Genomic DNA, 22406 nt, shown 5'->3' with positions numbered 1-22406 from the left:
AATATCGAGCGAATAAATGTATCATCTTTTTGATTATCTTTTATTCCTATATACATTTTCATATCGCCTAAATTATATGGCTATGAATTATATGTTCTGCACTCAAGGCAAACGCTAAAGATCCATGCTAAATTTATGGCATAATAATCATGCATAGATTTATGTTATTACATAATAACGTTACTTGTTTATGACTTATTAATCGAACAATAGATGTGCAGTGCATACTGATAATATTGGCGAATACTAATAATATTGGATATAATTATAGATGTTAATGTTGGCTTTCATTCCGCGTCAATAGCACAATTGCCGGATGCAGTAACGATATCGATATGATTACTTTATTAAAATAACATATAATATCTCTCTCTGTTTATATACGTGGGACCGAATTGTAAGAGAACGTTTTGGATATTCTGTGAATCTTCAAAATGATTTTCTGCGCACTACTCTTTGTATCTCCATTCTTTCGCAAAACGTAGGTAAGAACGATATTAAATTTACCCGGGAAGCGGACCTTTTCATGTAACCTATGCCCGGAAAAACTCGCAGGGAAAGCGATAAACGACGCGTCACGGCGTGTTTCGCGATATCAATCCGATCGTCTCGTGAGCGAGATGTGCGCGAAATATATTTCTGAAAATAGATTATCGGTTCAGCGATGTAGAAGGCAAAAACGCTGAAGCATGTTGCCACGAATGCGACCCCACATTCCGTTTAAATGGAATAAAATACCAAACACGCGATTCAACAAACTAGATTCGACGTTAGTGTAAAATATAACGCCCTTATTTGTCGCGTATAAATCACAGCGCGCATTTCTCATCACGTTGATACAGATATTTGTCTTTCAGAATTGCAAGAATGATATATGAGTAGTTTTTTTTAATATTAAGAGGCACTGAAAACTCTTAAATTATATTATATTCTCGACAAATTTGAATACGAATATTGAAGAGCGAATATGAATTGATAACAAAGAGACTTTCGCGAGGATACATTTTCATATATCGCACTGGATAAGAAATTCCCGTATATTCCGATAATCCGTTCCTTCGTCGTCACGTAGGAAACGTGCACTGTTACCATATACGCGACCGTGTCCCTAATGGAAAGTTTTCTTTTTCCTTTCGACTGTATTTTTCGTCGTTGGGACGCACCGTATCCTCCCTCGAATTTCATCACGGCGTATCTCGTATTTTGCGCGCTTTCGCATGTACATATACATGAGCGTCCGCAAAACTCCGCGCCGTGATATCGGTTTCTTTCCGGAATCTAGAAATCCCTGATTCGTTTCGCCCGCTACATTGTCGTTCGTCAAGCTACAGTAAAATCCCTTATCTGGTTTCCCGACCGCGTTTTAAGGTATCAAAATAGCTTCCACAGATTGCGCTCCTTTCATGATATTCGTCGCCGCGTGGGAAGAGTTATAAAGAGCATATGCTTTATGTGCTATAAAATCTACAGCTAGTGTAATATATGAGACTTAGATAAAGTATAATATAAGGTAGGATAGTTTAAATAAAGTTCAAATTTTAAAGTTTCTATTACACTATATTTATAGTCAAAATTCGTACTTAATAATATAATTGTACATTATCTTGAAATAATTTCTACCGATCATGATGTTCAGTATTCAACGTTTCTATATACTATGGGCAAAAGTAATCCTAGCTTATTCCATCCGTTTTTAATATTTTATAATGACAAAAAATATCTCTTGGAAAAACATCCGGTATAAGAAAGATAAATAATTTAACGCACATAGAAATAGCTTCTATTAAAAATAAATACCGGATTGCAGGTAAAATTAAAGAATAGTAAAAAGATAGTAAAACATATAAGTAATGAATACAACATAAGACAAATATAAACAAAATTAATTATGTTTAGATTAAATTTAAATTAAGAATTAATAACACGATTAAGATCAATTGAAACAATATATACTGCTAAAAATAATTTCTAACGTACAAAATAAATATAAATATAAGTATTATAATAATACTCTATTGATACCGTTCTAATCTATTAGAAAAATATTAAGAATTGTATTTTTTTTTATTTTTTTTTTATTATTCCAAAATAACCTCTTATTTATATAAGATTTCATATTTGTATAAAATTTATTGTTTCCCAAGATTGCACGAACTTCTACTTTTCATTCGCTAAAGCAAAATTATAATTAAATTATCTGCATGCACCGAATAAATTTACTCTCCAGCCGCTGTATCGCCGTCAGCTGTTTCATCCTTTGTACCAACTTCTACTCAAGACTCTTCTACTTTAACTTCACACAGACGCTGTCTTACAAGAACATAAATATTAAACAAATATACAATATCAGCATGTACGCAAATTTATATTGTTTATATTATTACGATTATATTACACATTATGATGTTGCATTCGGTGATCTTGTTTATTTTCGTATTTGATTAGCAAATTAAAACGTGAAAAATTTTGGTATGATAAAATTCTGGCGTTATACACAACCAAAGCTAAAACCTATTGCAAGCATTTTCTTCTTGTAATATTATATATTTGCAATGTATATATTTGGATGAAATATGTTTGGAGAATTCTATATTTTTAAATTAAAATTCACAAATCAGAACCTTCTGTATATGTTCCTTATTTGAATACTTGTACAAGCCATTTGCGATATGTTTAATATTTTAAAATTTGGTCCAAAATACTCCATACATGCGCGCTGATCATTCGGAATGTAGAGCAATATGCCAACGTGAAATACGGTCGCACACACTGTGAAACGGGCTAAGCAATCACACGGTGCTTCATTCAGCACTCTCGATATTGACTTGCATACGCGAGTCGTTTTTTAATCACGCAAAAGAAAACAGTTGATAAATAGCAGATAATACAGAGAAACGAATTAATGTCACTGTGATTTAGAAATAGCACAAGTTAAGTAAGAATTTTATGTGCTTACTTTTACATAATGTAAAATAAATTTCAATAAATAACTTCTTGCTTTAATCTAATTATACGGGATGATTATAAACTTCTTGTGTTGCTTTAAACTCTTATATGTTTTGTTTTATGTACGGCACAATTAATCCATAAATAACAATAAAATTACAATTTTATGAAGTTTATTACATATTAAGAGTAATTGATTTATGCTAAGTTTTTTAACAGATAAATTGGAAATTGATATTTTGATGACCAAATTTAAGGGCATTGATCTTTTTGTTTGCGTACATGTTAAGAGTATTGTTTGTTTAATAAAACATTTCTCTTTAAACTATCTGCAGATTAGGGTAACTAATGTATTTCAAGAGAAATTAATTAAAATTTTTATAGAGCTTTAAAATCACGTTTGTATATGAATTGTAAAATGACGGTGAATAGCTCGAAAATATAATCCGAAGAATAAATGTACGCATGAAATAATTTTAAGAATAAAATTGAAGTAAATTCTTTTACTCTCCTTTCACAGATTAATTTCATTGTATACGCACTGAGAAAAAAGTAATTTAACTAAATTTTTCAACTTGATTTAATTTTTATTTCTTTATTTTAAATATTTATGTATTTAAATTAAATATTTATATATTTGAATTAAAATTCAAGTATTTTACATATTTAAGTTGAATACATAAATACAACTGAAGAAATTTAATTAAGTCAAATTGTAAAATTTAGTCACTCTACTTTTTTCTTGATGTAGACCAAAAAAGTTATAAAAGTTTAAAATCTTTTTATAATTATCTTTTATAATATTGAAAAATCAATGGTAAAATATGTCAATTTTTTATTAAGATATTATCTAGCTATCGCATTACTTTAAATTATGAATACAAAGAATCATTTGCTAATGATAAACTCTTATCATTTATGCTTTTCTGTCTGTCCCATTTATTCTACGATAAGATTAAAGTAATACTACAGCATTTCTCAATCAATTTTAAATTTATTTATTTTAAAGAGAAATTTTTAATAAGTCTATTAAGTCTTAATAAGTGATATTGTTATCTCCTTTGTAATTAACTGTTGATTCACTTAAACACGAGGCTCCGTATGAGGATACGCACGACAGTGCGAGCATATGGTCAATCATTGAGTATCTGGCTGGTCGTGCGGAGGATAGCGCTGATTGGTCCGTCGTCGCCGGTTGGTTGACGCGGCTCGTGGCTTTCGGCTCGCCGAGCTCGAGTCGGCTCGCTCAGTCGTACTCGAACCGCGCATCGGACAGGGTGGTGTGCTACCCTCTCTCGCGATTCCGCGGCAACTCCGTTGTGTGCGTGTGCGCATACGTCAGCTTGCCATGCGAGACGTACCACGTTGCTCGTCCTCGAGCGTTGTGCTTTGGATGCGTTGTCAGATACGAGGCGCGAGAGTGAATTTATTATAGACGAGATACATTTCGAATTATCGCGATCACACCAGGCATTACGATTTCAATAATTATCGCGAAATCAGAGCGGAGTACCGTGATCACTGCCGATGTGTTGCTCAATCAATAAGTTATCTATCACAGAACGATTGACGTACGATGCAATACCGTAATTGCTGCGCGCCGCTACGCGAAATTATTCGTTTAAATGGAGCAACGTGGTGAGACTGTCGCCATCAAAGCTCGTAGCCGTCCTCGAAGCTCGCAACTGCCCTCGATATCCACTGCCGCATAAACGCACGACGGCACGCTCGAGCGAATGAAAAATCCGATAAAGGCGGATCGTTTTCCATTCGGGAGGTACGCTGTCGCGGCGACAAGGAGGACGACGAAACGCGAAAAGGGTCCACTTGACCCCGCGAGATCGAACGCGGCGCAAACACTGACGCGTTCTCTTTCAAAAGACGATCGCACGAATTCATCATCCACGCGTCGCCGGCGATCGAGTGTACCCTGGCTGACGTTCAAAGGGATATATGTAGGGCGGAGACAGAGTTGGATGCTCCAGCCGACGCCAGAACGCCTGTAATTCGCGCGCGTACAGATGTCCTTTCTCGCGCGTACGAGGAGGATCCTTTTCAACGGATGTGCGCACAGCGGGGGAGATAGATCGTCTTCGACGTAATCTGGCGTTGACGTGACCTAGCCTAACTTTTGCTCGAACTCCACCTGGTCTTCGTCTATTCCCCCTCCCCCTTTCTCCTCCCTCGAAGGTTTATCGTGTATGTGAGAGTGTGTACGACGGCGCGCGCGGCCGTCCATCCAAAACTGTGTGTCCCGTCGGATGGGGTGTAACTTCGCGCATTAGCCGGGGGTGAGTAATATACCACGCTACTTATACAACATTTTAAAGCAGTGCGCCGAGAAATTATATCGGCCAGTGGCTCCTCTACAGCAGCAACGCTTCCAAATGCACGGCGCGCTGTAATAACGCGACGACATTGTCGAAAATTATAATTTGAGCGCATTTTAATTAAATCTTGGGGTGTGCATGCGTATTATTAAATTTCCCTGGGATTCTTTTTCATGATTAATTTTTTAAAGCGTTTTGAAAGCTTGATTAACACCGTTCATTGTGAATTCATTTTATTTTGCTGCAAATTGGATTTTGACGAAAAAGGAAAAAGTATACGCAGTTGACGACATATTGCACAGCGACGTTTGTTTTAATTTAGAATAAAGAGAAACAGAGTCAGAATCGGGTTAATTTAAGCTAAAAAAGGATTACGTATTTGCCGTACAAAAGGAAAGTAACTGTTTTCATAGCACAATAACACTACGGTATATTTATTACATTTTCTTTATAATATTTTTTACAATTTTTTTAGTTCGTCTGTAGCAGCAAAAAGCACGGTACTTTGTGCAGTTAGCTCATTGTATGCCTATTGTACAATACGTGCCAAATTATAAAATACGGTTTTCGAATTCTCCGGTTTATTTGTCCACCATATATAATTTTTCAATAAATTTAAAGGGCATGGAATATATGTCATAGAAATATAGTCTTTGAACCTTTTATCTCGCACATCTATAAATATTTAATTATACTTGTATGGCATATAGATATATACCATACATGAATATTTAACCATCGGTAAAGGAGCACCTCAACATCAGAGAGGGCTTTGAACTAGTAAATACATTTTTACCTATTACTTATGCTTTCAATCATGAGACTTCTCGAAGTTGACCTGCATGTAATTTAGTTAACAGTCTCATCGTTCCGTATATTTTCAGAACGGACGATATGTTTGAAATATTCATTTTTAATCCTTTGCTTATCTCTGCCATTCTCTTTATTTTAGCATTTTCTTTGATCTCTATAAGAGAAGAGGGATAAATATAATAAGAAAATGTATGTAAAGAGATAGAAGTTTTTAAATACACGATTTATTAAAAATTTATTGTATTTCATGTAATATTTTAATATACTAATCAAAAATATATATTTTAATATTACATTTTCAATGTTTTATTCTCTAAAGCACTTTAGCAGAATTATTATTTGTGAATCATAGATGATCATATATTTCATATTTTCTATTTCACTTTTATTTTAACATTAATACAAGAGAGTACAGATAAAACTTAATGTAAAAGTTATTTAATACAAATTATAACTTATTGTATTATTTAAAATTATTTTACTTTGAAAAGTGTTATTGAAACTTCATATTACGTAATTCGAATAATATCAACTCGTAAATGAGACAACGTAATGCGATGGAATTTCAATTCGAATTTCATCTGCATAAAGAATTCCGAGGAACGAAATACGATATTCGAAACGTCTAGGCATGGGCAAAGAGTTAAACTGTGTAGAGATTAATTGCATCCGCAAAGGACACCGCTCTCGGGTGCAAAAAGGCGCACGGGTCGTCAGAGAAATAATATATCCGCCCGCGCTTTAAAGGTTCGCCGAACCGCTAGTAGGGATCTGGCGCTCGTGTTATTTCGTGGGCATATGGCGCCGAAAATAGTCGGTCGTTTTGGAACGTCTTTCTGCGAGCCGTTTAGGAGTAACCTGGCGGAGAAAGATGAGGAGGGCAACGCTGGCGCTAATTGGTTAATGTCCGTCATTACTATACTCTCCGGCGTGAGAGACGAAGAGAATTAAAACCGGCTATCAGCCGGCGAGACGGAAAAAGAGCAGGAGGGGAGGAAAGGGAGAGAGAGAGAGAGAGAGAGAGAGAGCTATCTTCCTCCGCTATCTTTTTAGCGAGGTTGTTGCGGTTTCATTTGAACGGCCGCTTAGGGATGTGTAAAGGATATATCATTGTGTAAAATCATTCTTTTTTTTTTATTCATTAGACGTGAAACAATTACGAAGCCAACGAAATTATATTTGCCGCTTTGATGTTAATCGCACGCGCGTTCTTTCTCGCACGACCGTCGGATTTGCTCGTCTAGGGGTCTCGTTAAGGTCATGCAAGGACCTTATCGTGAATACGTCCCCCGACCTCGAAGCACGTGATCCCGCAATTAGCAGTAGTCGACGTTTACTTTGGCGACAAAGGGAACCGTCTTCCTCCATTATTCTAAAAAAGTTCGCTTCAGATCCAAAGGAAAAGATCTTTCTCTATTCCGCTCGTAATTAAATTTAATTTCTAAAATATACCTGGCGCGCAATTTTCTTTATATTGTAATTGATAATGTTAAAATATAAACGAATCCTAAAATTACCTTTATAGACGTTTACGTATATTGCATTATTAAATTCCATTTGCACAACTTACCTCTATGTTGAACTACGTTAATTAATTTCTACAAGCAATTTTGTAATTTACGTAATACGAGTATAAATCGATGATCAGCTTACCGAGAGTTCCGTTGTTTGGACTGTACGCGTATTTACTGAATATTACAGTAATTACGCTTTTATATGCCGGGACGGACTTAATACGCGTGCATGCAAAATGTATGCGGCGGAATTCAAAATTGCGGTTTTCCGCGACTCAACGGAAGATTACAAAATAATGGGAGTAGAGGCACGCATTCTTCTTAAAAAAAACTTAGAGTTTTTAAGCACAGTACCATTATGGTCTTGCTGTGTCATAAATATCGTTGCGCATTATACTTATCTTAATATATTGCGCCTTCGGGGTCTTTCAAATTTTTGCAACGCGCTTTACCCGGATACACGATCCCTCTACACACGTGACTACAAATATAAAACGCCGTTATGTTATCGAGCCTCGTTTCGAATTTTGCGTATAAGCGCACGATTCTAGGCGATCGTGATTCGATTCTCGCACATAGAAAGTATGAGAAATTGAAAGATTCCAGATAGGGCGCCGTGCTCGCCACCGACATGTAAGTTCGTAGTCACGTGAGGCCGAATGACTAACACCCCCGTCTTTACTACACGAGAATACACTTATGCGCCGGGGCATTCATTTTCCGCTATCGCGAGCCGTACCTCTCGCGCAAGTGGCTCGCGCGAGATTGAAAAATTTTAGATAAGAAGATGTTAAACTGCATCCTCCGCGTCTTCGAGCGATCACAAGTGACCAGGTTATATTCTTTCTGTATATTAATCCAATTTTAAAGCGATATGCAGAACGTCTCTGTCAATAGATTTTCTTCACTGACAATGAACCATCGTTCTTGATCCATTCTGAGCTTCTAAATATCATTAATTGAATTATAATATTACGAATCGTATAAATTTTACTTGGTCTCTCACGTAAGTGTAATATAACATGCAGCTATGATGGGAATTTATTCCTTGACGTGCATATGTGAGTAACGATTTACGAGGAAAGCTTTTCCAACGCAGAAATTCAAACAATTATGAAATTTTACACTACACTGGAGCTATCTTGTTGTACTTAATATTTTTTACTGCCTGAATTCTGCCTAAAATTATTTCATGAAAAGTGGTCTATATTTTGTTTTATTATTAAGCAATTACGTTTGGACAAGTTTTTTAATTGATAAATTATATTTTAAAAGATATTTTGTATAAAATTTTCCCTTTTTTATGAATAATAAAATAGAAGTGAAAATAGGATAAAATTTTTAAAATAAAAGGGATTTATTTTCCTCTTCAGAAAGAATTCAGGAACAAAATTTATATATTAATATTTACGTATTAAAATGTTTTCTTATTAAAGATTCATAATTTTTTGAACTGAAGTTTTTAGAGTTGGAAATCTCGTAAGTATAAAGCGTTGTCATAAATTATTTAATGCATTAATATTATATGATATTTGTAATATGATTAATAAAGTGTTTATGTTTGTTTTACATTTATTTACTAGAACTAATCGATTTAGCAATGGGAACAAAGTTTCACATATTATTTAGTTCACGGTCGGCGAATATTTTGACTTATAACGCTCTTTGTAAGAATGACATCAAATACAAATCCATCGTATTTATGGGAAATTAATAGCATTCCGACATCAGAAGGATGGAATGCGAAGTTATGAATTCCTTTCCCGCGTTTTCCGCTTCCATTGTGAATTTATTCGCCGCGTAGCCATGCTTAATTCGCCAGTAATTACACCCGCGCTCGCGTACATTCTTCGCTTTGAAATTTTATCGTAAGCGTGCAGCCATCCTCCAGCCATTCGCGAAACAATTTCATATTTTCAATGTTAAACTCAGAGTGAATACCAATATCGCGAAAATTTCTCGCGACGTACCGTTGCCCCGGCATCGCCCCGACGACCCATTTGCATACTACGACCGCCCAACGCGACGGCATTTTCGCGCGACGTTTTTATTAGGCCGATGCAGCCGGCAGGGAATTTCTTTCCCGCCGTTTTGCGAGGTCCTGAATTGCGCGCGCTGCACCGCGAATCCAGCAGCATTTGCTTTCGCGGGGCAAGGGGGAAAAGACTTTTGTCGCGGTTGACGCCATTAGCGTGCGCCATAGCAGGTAGACGGCTACATTTATAACTGGCCACACGAAAGCCGACAGCAACCTGTGTACATTTCAATGGCGAGTGCGCTTAAAATTCCCATTTACTTGCTGCACGCAGCCATTCGTATCGGTGCAAACGCATCCTCGCACGAACGGGCTCGCCGACCGAGTGAAACTTATCTATCTCGGTTGCGCCATTATTGCGAGTGAAAAGGAAGATAAAAGTGTTTTCAAGTGCAATGGTAGCGCTTGACCGAAATGGAAAAAATTTTTGTAGAACTATCGATACTATCGGCTAACATTACTATTATCTGTTAAAATTGGAAAATTCTTTTAATGCTCAATTATCAAGAGCAACAATTTAGAATAAAAATGTGCAAATTATAATTATTTTTGTAATTACAATATGTAACATTTTTTTGTTTTATTTTAATTTGAGTGAAATCTCTTTTTTTCGATTTTTTTTTTTAAATGCGCAAGCATAAAATTTTTGCAATATCTCATTTTATATCAAATATTTTCATTTGAATACTGTAGAAAAATAATCAAACTTTTTTTCCCTAACATGCATAAGCAATATTTGCTATCAATAAGAATTCTGTTTGTTTTTATATTACTTCCCTCCCTACATAAAGTTTCTTATGCGCCCTGCCAGATCTCGTTAGGTTGGGGTCTCATTACGGGAGGGGGGGGGGGGTTGTGTATAACGACCTAGGAAAAGTAGTCGAGTGTTTAATACAGTAACCAAGATTAAAGGTCGGCTATTCGCATGTAAGGTGACGAAAATTGGAAAAATTCTCTCTTTCAAGTTGTTTTTACTTTATTCGTATACTACATATATCGCACATTAATATTGTACTACAAGTCAAGAAATTCATTTTTTGGGAACAACGTTATTATTAATGAAATAGCTGAGTGCACGGTTATAACTTGAGTATTTTATTACTTTTTTTATCATTATTGAATTATTTTTAAAACACGCAAAAAGGGAAAGATTTTTTCTGAATAACATTAATCCTAATCCTACACCTGGAGTAGAATGAACCCCACTGGTTTTTGACTTTAGTCTTAGACTTAGTTTTTTGCTTAGCTTTATTTTTTTCACCGTTTTAAAATTTAAATTGCCGCAAAATAACTTTTTTTTTAGAACACTATTTTTAGAAGTTTGAAGAATGTTAAAAATTAAAAGAATTTTTTTAGCCAAAATGTTTGATAATGTACAAGTAATAATCATTTTAAGAGATTGGGGTGTATGACACCTCTTGTATGAAAGAATGCCGAGTATTATTTGATAGTGTGTAAGATTAGGGTTAAATGAAGTCATGTATATTCTATAATGTACATGTTTATCTACTCACATACCTATAGTTTGTTTCAAACATTAAAGACATCATAATATATTTGGTAGAATATCATTTTTTTTTACATGCAGCATGATATGCTACCAACGGCAAGAACCGATTTAGTGTCAATTTAACTTTTGGGATTGGTTAAGTTAACGTATCGATACGTAACTTAAAGCGTAACTTTCGCACGAGTTTAGACCTTAAATCGTAATGCAAAAAATCATGCGTTTGATTCCTTGAATAAAACTATACTTTTCTTTAATAAAACGTTGAGTTATTTATCTCTCACGATTTTTAATATTAAACGATATGTAGAACAGGAAAATTCCAGAGACCGAAATAGAATCGACGCGCGTGAACGTTCGATCGTACCAACGCGTTTCCTTCCGGAAGGGCGCGTTTGCGTACTTTTCTTTCTAATACCAGCGGGAATCCAGGCAGGCGTTATTGAAAATCCGTATGCGAGACGACACGGCGACGGCTCACGACGACGTCGCAACAGCTCGTGTGTTTAACCCCCGACCAAGGACGCGCATACTTTAGCCACCCCTTTTAAGTATTCCTGTAATAGCGCCGGAAGCCATGTGGCGTGTAACCTCAAGGTGAGTTCCGTTGTGCAGCCAGCTAGAAACCGCGCCAATATCTTCGTTGTTGGTCGAAAGTAACAGACACGAGCGTGGTGCAAAAGAGAAGTACTTGCTCGGAGAGAAAATTGACAGTGTCGATGCAAGAACAAGTTTGGCAGCGAAGTTCGTGCGCGGAATTTATGTGGCTCTACTGCCAAGATCATATTTAGTAAAGTTACGCTAATGAAACAGCTCGGTTGTTTGTCCATTCGTGCTTCCAAACTCGAGGAAGTTCTCTGTTTCTCTCATGAAAAATTATTTATGCATTTTAATAAAGGAAAATATTCAAATTTTTAAAGAAGTAAGCAAGAATTACCGGTGTTATATGTAGAGAAAGTGCAAAATTAAAAAGTTTTACTAAAAGTTATTTTTCACTTTTTTCATATTATAACAGTAGAATGTGAGAAAAATTATTGTTTGAACAGTTTAAATGGCTTATTGCAATTAATGCAAAAAATATACGTTACTTAACACATTACGTAACAAATCAAAATAATCTTATATAGCGTGCATTTAATCCACTTTTATCTGTATTTTTGTGTAAGGCGATATTTTTTAATATCACGTAAATGAAACTCTAAAATAAAAAATGTAATTAATATTATAAAATATACTTATTTTCTGGTATTATTAATTAAATACAATAAAATTGTTATTATATGGATAATTACATTTATATTAACAGATTGTTCAACATACTTAAAAAAATTAAACTATTTGCGAGCTAAGCATTTAATCAGTAATGCAGGAAAATCTGGATATGACATGGTGTATATTAGCTGGTGAAAAACGAGCTAATATTGCTCGGAAGGCGCTGCGCGTTTAATCAATGGCAATAAAATAATCGATATACCGATGCAGCCGTCTATATCATTATTGGCACTTCGTAATAAAGCAGATATTGGAAAAATAAGGTAACACGAGGGGAAACGAGCGCCCGCGTCGCAGGGATTGAGATACGTCTTACAGGCTCCTGGGGACAAGTTAGTTGGGAGAGCGCTGCACGGAATTTCCGCGTAAACGTTGCGGTACATCGCGCGTGCTCGAGAAATTGATGCCCCCGTGGGAAGGGACAGCACTTCCTCCTAAATAAGGGACCCGCGTGGGGGTAGTCGCGCGAGTTTGGAAATTGTGACCGCAACGCGACCGACGAGAGTGTCCTTGTCACGTGCGTCCGGGATCGCTTCTGGGATAAGCGCTTTTCTCTTCCGCTTCCTCTATTTTGCGCCGTGCACGCTTTACTTCAGATACAACCCGGTACGTTTATTGTCATCCAGTGAACAGGAGTGTCACGTCATCGTTCTTGCACGGTAGTTATTGCTAAGGATTGGACTCGACCTCTTTTTCGATAAGTCTGAAATATTGCTCACTTTGCAACATAATACATCAGCGGTATGTGTAATAAATTTTATAACAAAAACTTAGAGGGAAAGCAGTAATATAATTTCATTTACAACGTATAGTAATTAAAAAGATAATAAACGTGTGAAAATAAAGATGTCAAAATTATTGTCATTATATACAATATTTAATACAAGCGAAATGTTATGACTTTACAAAGTTGGTAATCAAAATCCAACTAATACAATATATTTCGCAATATCTGAATGAGAATATACGTAAAATTCTCAGTCTTAATTACGAAATGTATATTAGGTTAATTGGATTTGAATTAGTGGACTGTGAAGAGGACTTTGTAAAGTCAAAACGTTTCGCTTGTTTAATTATGTGAAATGTACAGTTGCAACAAATTTAAAAAATTATATTTATTTTCGTGCATTTATTTCGCCTTTTTGTTAATTTAATAATTTTATATTTAAACGTTTTACTCTAAAATATTTTAGTTTTAAATATTAATTTTATAAGTATTAATTGTATACATTTTTTAATTGTAAAATCTGTTTTTATTAAATTATATTTTTAATAAAATGTTTAAATTATGCATAAAGAATTCAAAGTTGTAGAATTAAATTTATTAAAATGACTATAGATGTAAAGTTATGTCAACTTTTAATATGTTCTATACACTGTAAAATTACGCTTCGTTTACTACACAGTACTTTTAGCTCTTTTATATTTAACTTGTAATATGTTCCGCTTTAATATATACTTTTAGAAGTAATGCAAGACTTTGTTTATTTTATTTGAATTTATAAATATAATTTTATGCAGTTTTTCTTTATTTAACGAGAAATATTATAAATTTATTGTACAATTCTCATTGTGCTATGTAAATTTTTTGGAATAAGATTACAGTAGCAATCCGATAGAACAGATTCGTGCAGTGATAACGATTTGGACGCACCGCAATTTAGAAGAGAATTCGTGCCAACGATCTCTTATTGTTTATGTTTGAAACTAGTTAGCGCGCGCGGTAGATATACTCGTTTGACGGCGGACAGGAATGGTAGACGAAGTCAGCAAACTAGGTAAGCTAAACTGACAATCATAGCTTTAAAAGCACCGTATAGTCGAAACTTTTGCCCGGGATTCCGATCCGTAGAAATTAGCCGGTTAGACCGAAACTTGTCGAAGTTTCGTATCACGCTGCACTCTGTTCCTTGATTTGGCACGTGAGAAGATTTTAACGGATACCGCAGCAAAGTACAAAAAGCGTACGTGTACGCTCGTACAAATCGAACGAGCGTAAAAACGTAAAAGAGTTTGTCCAAAGCCACGTAAAGTGAGATTATCAGTCACCATGGACTGCTATACGTTTTTCCCTCCTTTTCTCCCCCCCTCCTTCTCTCTCTCTCTCTCTCTCTCTCTTTCTAATCTATTTGTCCGACCGGTTGTATTCGCGGCATGCAACGAAAAATTACAATGTCTACCATGCTCGAAGCTTTATCACGTTTTAACGTCACCGCACGGACCAATATTAAACGCGATATAAACGGTGCTAGCTGGCCAATTTGGTACGTAAGCGAAATGGGAATAAAAAATACCGCGGACCGCTTGAGAATTTCGGTCGGTAGCAAAATACGCCGTGGACGCGTTTTATTTTACACGGCGGACATGCCGTATCAGCGTGGAAAATGGAACACGCTCGCATAGCCATTCCTAGGCCAGACATTTTCCCGTGCCTTTGCAGCTCTTTCTCCGTTTTGCATTCCTCTTTTCTTCCTTTGTCCCTTTTTTTTCATTTTTTTTTTTGACGTTCCTAGAGATGCGCAAATATTTTACGCGAACTGATACCAGCACAGCATACACGCGCTACAGCACTGCCGCTATAAATGATAGCGCGAACATGTTTCGCCGAGATGCCGCTTCTCTTTGCAGCTCGGATATACCGAGAAATAGAAGGCCCGTTTTAGATACATTGAAGATAAATTCCCCCTCGGTATTTTGCTACCATTTTGACACAATATTTTAAACAGATTTTTGGACAGGCGCGACACGAAGCGCAACGAGAGAAGAATGCCGACGAATTGCATTAATCGAACGGAAGATACGCGAAATTATATTTCATATCCACAAATTGAATACAGGCGTTATTGTTATATCGTGCAAATCGTTAATTCCCTCCCTGGCAATCGAAGTAGCATCGTGATTGATTACCTTGGACACGACGTGTCACGCATATCGGCCGATAAACGATGCACAGTTATAATAAATTTCTGCGGCTACATTCGATCAGTAACAGCGTTCTATTCGACCCCGGTCTTTGCTATCGTTTTGTGCATAAATCGCATCGCGAGGCAAATAAAGATTCTGCATGGATAACGCGCTACGCGTTCACGATTCAGCGGCATGAATGATAGCGCGAAAAACCACCGCCAGGGTTTCGCCTCAAAACGTTTCGCCTCTTTCTCACGGTGCACGGTGGAGCAGATAAATAACTAGTTCGTTCGAGCTAAATTTTCATATGTCTTATTCCTCAGAAAATTACTATGGTTATGGTGTGTTTCAGGAGGATACGTATAGTTATCGTTACATTAAATTAAACGATATCTTAAATCACTAACGTAAAAAAGAATCGACATCCTTGTTGCACTCGAATTTTAAAGCCTTTCAATAACGAATTGAATACTCACTTTATTCGTTGAATAATCTGATAGAACATTTACACCGCTTGTCTTCACTTCTCCGTTCTCGATTACGTTCGATAATCGACGGCTTTCAAGCCCGTATGATGACGTTTAATTTGTCATTCTTTTTTATTAACAGAATCGTAAAGTAGAATTTTGTAGTGTAGAATAGCATCACGCCAATTGATTTAAATCTCTGTGATAAATTTGCAATATGACATGTTACTAGTTTATAGAAAATTACGTTCACATTAGTAATTGCTCCAAAACCATCTGTAAAACTGAACATAAAAATTTCCATGAAGCTGCTAATCATAATTTATTACAATATGAATTATAAATCTTTTCTTAGCGTCATGTTTTTTTACGTATTTCTCTGCGATGCTCGTAAAATTATTTTTCTGTTACCATAAATTCATATCCCACAATATGCTATTTTTCTTAACAAAGCTGCCCGGATGTAGAGCTTACACGGTTGCTCGCACGCGCGAGAGTTATGGTTAAGCAACCGAGATGGTAAGGCCGGGTCGTGAGCCAACGAAGTAAATTTACGCTGATGAGAAAATTCCACGTGTATTGGATCGATAGGGAAAATGGAATGTAATTTTCATAAGCTCTTTCTCGGCTAAAATCGATTGTTATCGTAAATGATTATCATTGTTCTAATTACGGTAAATTAACCAGACAAGTGCGAGCTTCAATTACGAGCAGGCCGTATTTTCCATTCGCATAGCTGACACCGTTTGTGGTACAATGAAAGTAAATAAATTAATTCATTGATTTTCGTATGCAGTTTGTAGCTCTTTGCATTATTTAATTATAATAGTATTAATTCGCTTGATTTCTCTAACATTCCAATTAGCATTATAAACACTCAAATGCCTATCGTACTTTGACGGATCGATTAATTCAAAAGCCATAGTAAACGTTTTATACATTTGAATAGTAATTTATTTTCTAATTTGCTAGTGGTTGCATGTTTGTTGAGAATGTTCAATGCGACACGTGATTCTATATTTTTCCCGGCGTTATCTGAGATTTATCGCATCATTCAATTTTTCTTTTAAAGATTAGGTAGGTTGGCTGTTAAACGAAATATCGATTCGTGATTGCCCGAGCTAAACGCTTCAATACGAGGTTTATAACAATAACTCAGGATAACGGCCGGATTGGGACGCATGTGAATAATACAGTACACGGATGCTGCCGATACTTCAGTCGTTAATGAACCTTTCCGACATTTAAGGAAGTTCTATTATGCGTTAAATCACATTTAACTTAAAAAATGCTATTTGTATTTGTTTGTTGATTTGAATGGATATAACACCAGTTTATCATTCAATAATCTGATATATTATTTTGAGATTTAACAGTTATTGATCAAATAAAAATACTAGTCTCTTATATTTGAAATAAATTACAATATTTCTATTTTTCTGAAAAGCCTAATGTAGACGAGTATAAAACAAAAATTGGAGAGTCGAAAACATTGGTTTTATTGCATTACATTATTTTACAGAGTCTATGCGTATTTCTTATTTTGAAATTTTTCTATTTGCATTGCCTATTAAAAGTACACAAAAAACACTTTTACCGAAAAATCTAAAAATTTAACTAGATACAGATCTGAAAATAATTTTGTTGAGTCAAGCATGATGCAAAAAATTCTGTTATTTTGTCAATCAAACGTACATAATTATTTTGAGAGTCCAACAAAATTATTTTTATTTAGATTTATGTTTACAGTTAAATTTTTAAATATTTTTTAACAGAACCATTTCCTTCGTACATGATTTTAGACATAAATAGCTTCAACTTTTAACTTTATCTTCAGAGATTTTCAACTAAAGTAAATTGTTCTCTTAATTATTTCCGAGTTTCTTATTAATTATATTTCTTATATTTTTTATTAATTATAAATAATATAATAAAGAAATGTATATCTTAACTTTTTTTCTATTATTGAACTTAAATCTCACAGATTAATACATACTTAGATTATTGTATCTACTTTTGTTGATTGAATATTGGAATTAAAAAATGTTTACTTACTTTTAAAAATTTCTAATGAATTTAATTTGCTAATTGCCGAATACGTCTTGCTATCCTAAAATAGAAGTTATTTTCTCTCGCACGACTTAAATAAGGTAGAATCTCTTTTTAAAATTAATCCATTACCATGTGGTGGCGCGCGTTGTGCAGTTACGGTACATTAACTATAAAGGGTGAGCAGTGCGTCCTTTTCCCGTCTTTCACCCTTTCTCTCTGTTTATTTTCCTCCCGCGTCTCCCTTTATTGTGTTATTTATGTGCTTAATACCAGCTTAAGCGAAGTGGCTCAACCTTTCTCGTAATCTGTCGCTTTTTTCCTCCGTATTTTTCCTCTCGCGCAATACAGATACGTAGGCTGCTTATTTTGTTCTTGACGGCTTCGTAATCCTGTGATTTTCCTTGCGGAAGAAACCTGATGTGCGAAGTAAAAACGTAGAAGTAAGAATAATCCGCGGTGAGAAGACAGGATGAATTAATCGCTCTTGATATGGCTCTAATTGTCACGCCAAGTATGTCGATTCGTGCAAGTAGTCTTGTTCGACATCGATCGGATATATCGACGAGTTCTGCGAGCGACGGTGCGGCTAGAAAAATCGTGATTTAAACGGCCGAACTACTTCGTGTTCCGCCGTCTCCGCCATTTGACGCCCCCGACTTCCTCTTGATTCCCTCTCTCTTTCGCTCCTCTCTCTCTCTCTCTCTCTCTCTCTCTCTCTCTCTCTCTCTCTCTCTCTCTCTCTCTCTCTCTCTCTCTCTCTCTCTCTCTCTCTCTCTCTTTCTCTCTCTCTTTCTCGCACATTTTATTCTCCGTTCTTTATTATTCCTCATGACTTGGTCGCTCTATTCGTTCCTTTTTGTTCTTTTCTCCTCCCGAGAACTGTACAACATACGTTGTACTCTCATGCTCATCTCGTACCGTGATTTTCTAAAAGCTTCTTTCCGAGGTACCTGAAAACTGTTTGCTAGCGAGGTAGGTATCTCTGAAAAAAAATGTTTATTTTTTTTAGTAATCGACGTCGCCGATTGGCGCCACAACGGCAAACTGCAGATTGCAGAGATTAAATGCGATTTTTAGAGATGTCACGAAATGGAATTTGTTCGTTTCGTGAAAATTCTTTAATATTTCTATAATCCTCTTGTTGCGCATTTTTTTTTCTTTTTTTATATTAGCGGATTTCAATATTTTACATTTACATGATGCAATTTAATCATAGATTTAAAAATTGAAGAGAAGAATTATCTTGATTATGTTTTGTTTAACATGAAATCGCATTTTTTTTTAAATTCTAGCCATTATAGGTTTCTTCCGTTTCTCTTATATTTCTCTTATAACCTATAAATATTACGAAATAATATTTACATGTGAATTTGCATACAGAATTATATTTTTTTATTTATTTATCGTCTAATTTATATTGCATAGAGAAATCAACAAAAAAAAACCTAATTAATTTATTACTGCATACATATCTCTTTTACGTGTATCTTCGATACACTCAGATATTTAATTAATTTTAATTTGTAGCAAAATATTAAATCTTTTTTAGATGCCACTAGCCTGACGACTTGATTAATTAATTATATGATAATGATGATATTCTTGCGTTAAGAAACAGCACTGCAAAAATGTAAATTAAATGCGCGTTTACAATGAACAACATGATCTTCGTTAAAGTAACTTACATTTATGCAACAAGTACGTTTTTCACCTTCTTCTCGAATTCTTTAAAGAGCCGCTTCATAACGCGAATTCTTTCACAAATAACTTACAGGCGGAACATTTTAGCCGATCATCTGTTAAAAAGCGCCTGCACATCTTATCAGTAATCAGTATCAAGATGGCATCGGTACTTTTCGTCGTGATTATACCCGCGAATGTTTACGCCGTGGACCGATAAACTCGCCGATATTACATCGCATCTCGTTTAATTATAATTAAACTCTTACTAATAGTCGGCCCAAGGGCTGCTCTACGATGGTATAACGACTGCTGCCGTGTACTAACGAACTCGAATGGGGCGTTCAATTAAACGCTACTTAGCGCGACCGATACTCCTGGTGCTCCCTCGGCTCCTCGCGCGACATCGTCAACGTCTTTCATCACGCTAATCGTTCCTCACACCACTGAAGATGCACCTGCATCTCACGCCGTCGAACCGTACATCGAAGGAGATGAAATTATTCGGTAACGTGCCAATCATCTAGCGTGCCTGCAAACCTATATAAGCTTACTTACCTATAATTAGCGAAGTAATGCAGTATCGATCCGTTCCATAGTCGATAATCGAAATCATGCGAATTAATATTTCAATTATTGATGAATTAATCTTCAATAGGTTTCATTTCCGATTGAAATTCAACAAAATAAATTCGAGGAACGTGTTTCTGCGATCCCAATGGTGTTATTTATGCATTTCGATATCGCATAACGTGCACCGCGTTCCAGCTTTGTTCACGGTTCATTTTAAGGAATTAATATATATGCATTATACGGCACGATCATATCAATATAATGCTCGTGAAATTATGATTGTCCCGGATTACGGTTGGAAAATTTATCATTAGCCGCACAAATACTTTCAGAATGAATTTAACGATCAATACCTAAGCGCACATTCTTTGTAAGAATGCTCTAACTTTTCTAGTAAAAAAAAATGTTCCTCTCCAGGGAGATAGATATTCCGAGCTTTCCTAGCCATACTAGAGCTTCTCGCTCAATAGGGTAATCAGCATTTCTCAACAATAATTGCCGAGCGGTTTCGCCCGAAACGTTTCTGACGTTGCCATTTGTTATCTTTTAAGTCGATACGTGGTTTGACCCGTACATGGTACATGAAACGAGAAATATCTATTTTCATGATCTTCTTGACGAAAATATCTGGAACGTTTGCTTTAAATTTATCATAAAGATGTCATCGTGAAGAGAATAACTGAATTTTCAATAGTGACTTATTTCTCTTTTGTTTAACTAACACATTTAAATAGTTTCTTATTTCAAATATCGTTTTATTGTTATAAATCGTCGGAGGAAAAGTAAATTACGATTGTTCGGCGGACAAATCGCTGATATGGAACGGCACAACTACGAACTCCGGTTTTTTTGGCAAAAATATTTGCGCGATACTCGTCATACTGGTCCGCGCGCGTACGAAACTTTAATATGATGAAATTCAGTTCGCGGGGCAAACTGAATTTATACCTACCGTAACGGTCTCTCCATCACTATCCATTTTTCCAGAGCTTTTACTGGCATTCGCGGCAGCACTCCGTCAAAATTTTCCAAAGCGAGGCCGTCTCGCTTCGCTGCATCAGTAATCATTGCACTCGAATGCACAAGGTAATACTTCACCAGGGCTTTGACGCGCAAGCTTTGCCCGCAGGTGCGGAATCGTCGGGCTCGCTGCGACAGCTGTGCGACGCACGTACGGTTTACAACCACGTGAAGCGGCTTGTTTAACGATAATTATAACACCGCCAATTCGATGCTTGTTCGCGGTTATGACACATACGCGTAACATCGATATCCTGTTTGAACCATTTCCAGCGATGTGTGCAGGAGAATCGGATTTATAGTGATACATTTCGATTCAATAAATTTAGATTTTCCAGATTTTTCGAAGCGAACGCATTAAAGATTCATTATCGGAACGAAATATAATTGTAGAAGATTGTGTTATGCAACAAGACAACATTCACATTATAAAATAAACCTATAAATTATCTTTACTGTTTTAAATAGTACGGAATTGTTCGAATTATTAGACAATTAATGTCTGTGTAAGAATGAGTGCGAAAATGAAGGCACGTAAATGATGACGAAAACAAATCAAACATTGCGTTTTAATAAACAGCGATTTTAGCGAGAAGCTTTATTGCATATTATCTCTTTAATTGCACGCTGCTTGGACCGGATGCCGAAATTTCGCTGTTACTGCCTCGTACTGCGGCCAGATTGTCCGAGCTCGTGCAGGAGGAATTCGTCATATCCACGCGTCAGCTGCAACGCACTGACGGATTACAACCGTGCAGGCACGTCGGTTAACGATAATAACACTGTCGTTTTCCGCGTACATCAACGTGTAACATATGCGCGCACGGTGCACCGATACATCCGCGCGGAATATTTAAAGCCAGAACTTTTCCAGTAGCTTAGCTCACAATTAACCGTCCGCACAGCACTCGATATATCCGGTGTTGTGCGGTTAACCGGTTAACTTGCTGAACGGATTAGTCGATTAACCAATTTACTGAATTATTTTGTCCATCGTGATATTATAGGACGCGATCCGATCGCCAATTCGCTCGCTCGATTTAACGTTAATTTCCCTGTGCTATTGACAAGTCGATTTTATTCCACTCTTTAACTCTTTCCACTCCCGCATTGTCGCCTATGATTCACCGAGATTTTGTACCGCCTACGATTTGCCGAATTGTACTGTGTCGCGTCCCGTTCCTTTTCCGCGAATAGCCGCCGCGTATTATTTCCCCACGATTAATTTTCCTACGATGACACTCTGATGCAAGTTACTGTCGTTATTTGCAACGGGCAACCTTGTTTCTC

At 36.1% G+C, this 22406-nt stretch overlaps 1 protein-coding gene across 1 annotated transcript in view; it reads left to right on the top strand.

Moving 5' to 3' along the window:
* The first annotated feature begins 3612 nt into the window (after positions 1–3612).
* LOC105835660 (discoidin domain-containing receptor 2) overlaps positions 3613–22406 on the top strand; it is a 195741-nt gene continuing 176947 nt past the window's right edge. Inside the window, exon 1 of the mRNA XM_036293746.1 lies at positions 3613–5237. The gene's annotated coding sequence lies outside the window, so the exon portion shown is untranslated. The remainder of the gene's footprint in view (positions 5238–22406) is intronic.

Source organism: Monomorium pharaonis, chromosome 11 (assembly GCF_013373865.1).
Source record: "Monomorium pharaonis isolate MP-MQ-018 chromosome 11, ASM1337386v2, whole genome shotgun sequence".
Classification (NCBI taxonomy): Eukaryota; Metazoa; Arthropoda; class Insecta; order Hymenoptera; family Formicidae; genus Monomorium; species Monomorium pharaonis.
The sequence above is the reverse complement of the archived record's forward strand: the minus strand, read 5'-3'. Positions and strand labels throughout refer to the sequence as shown.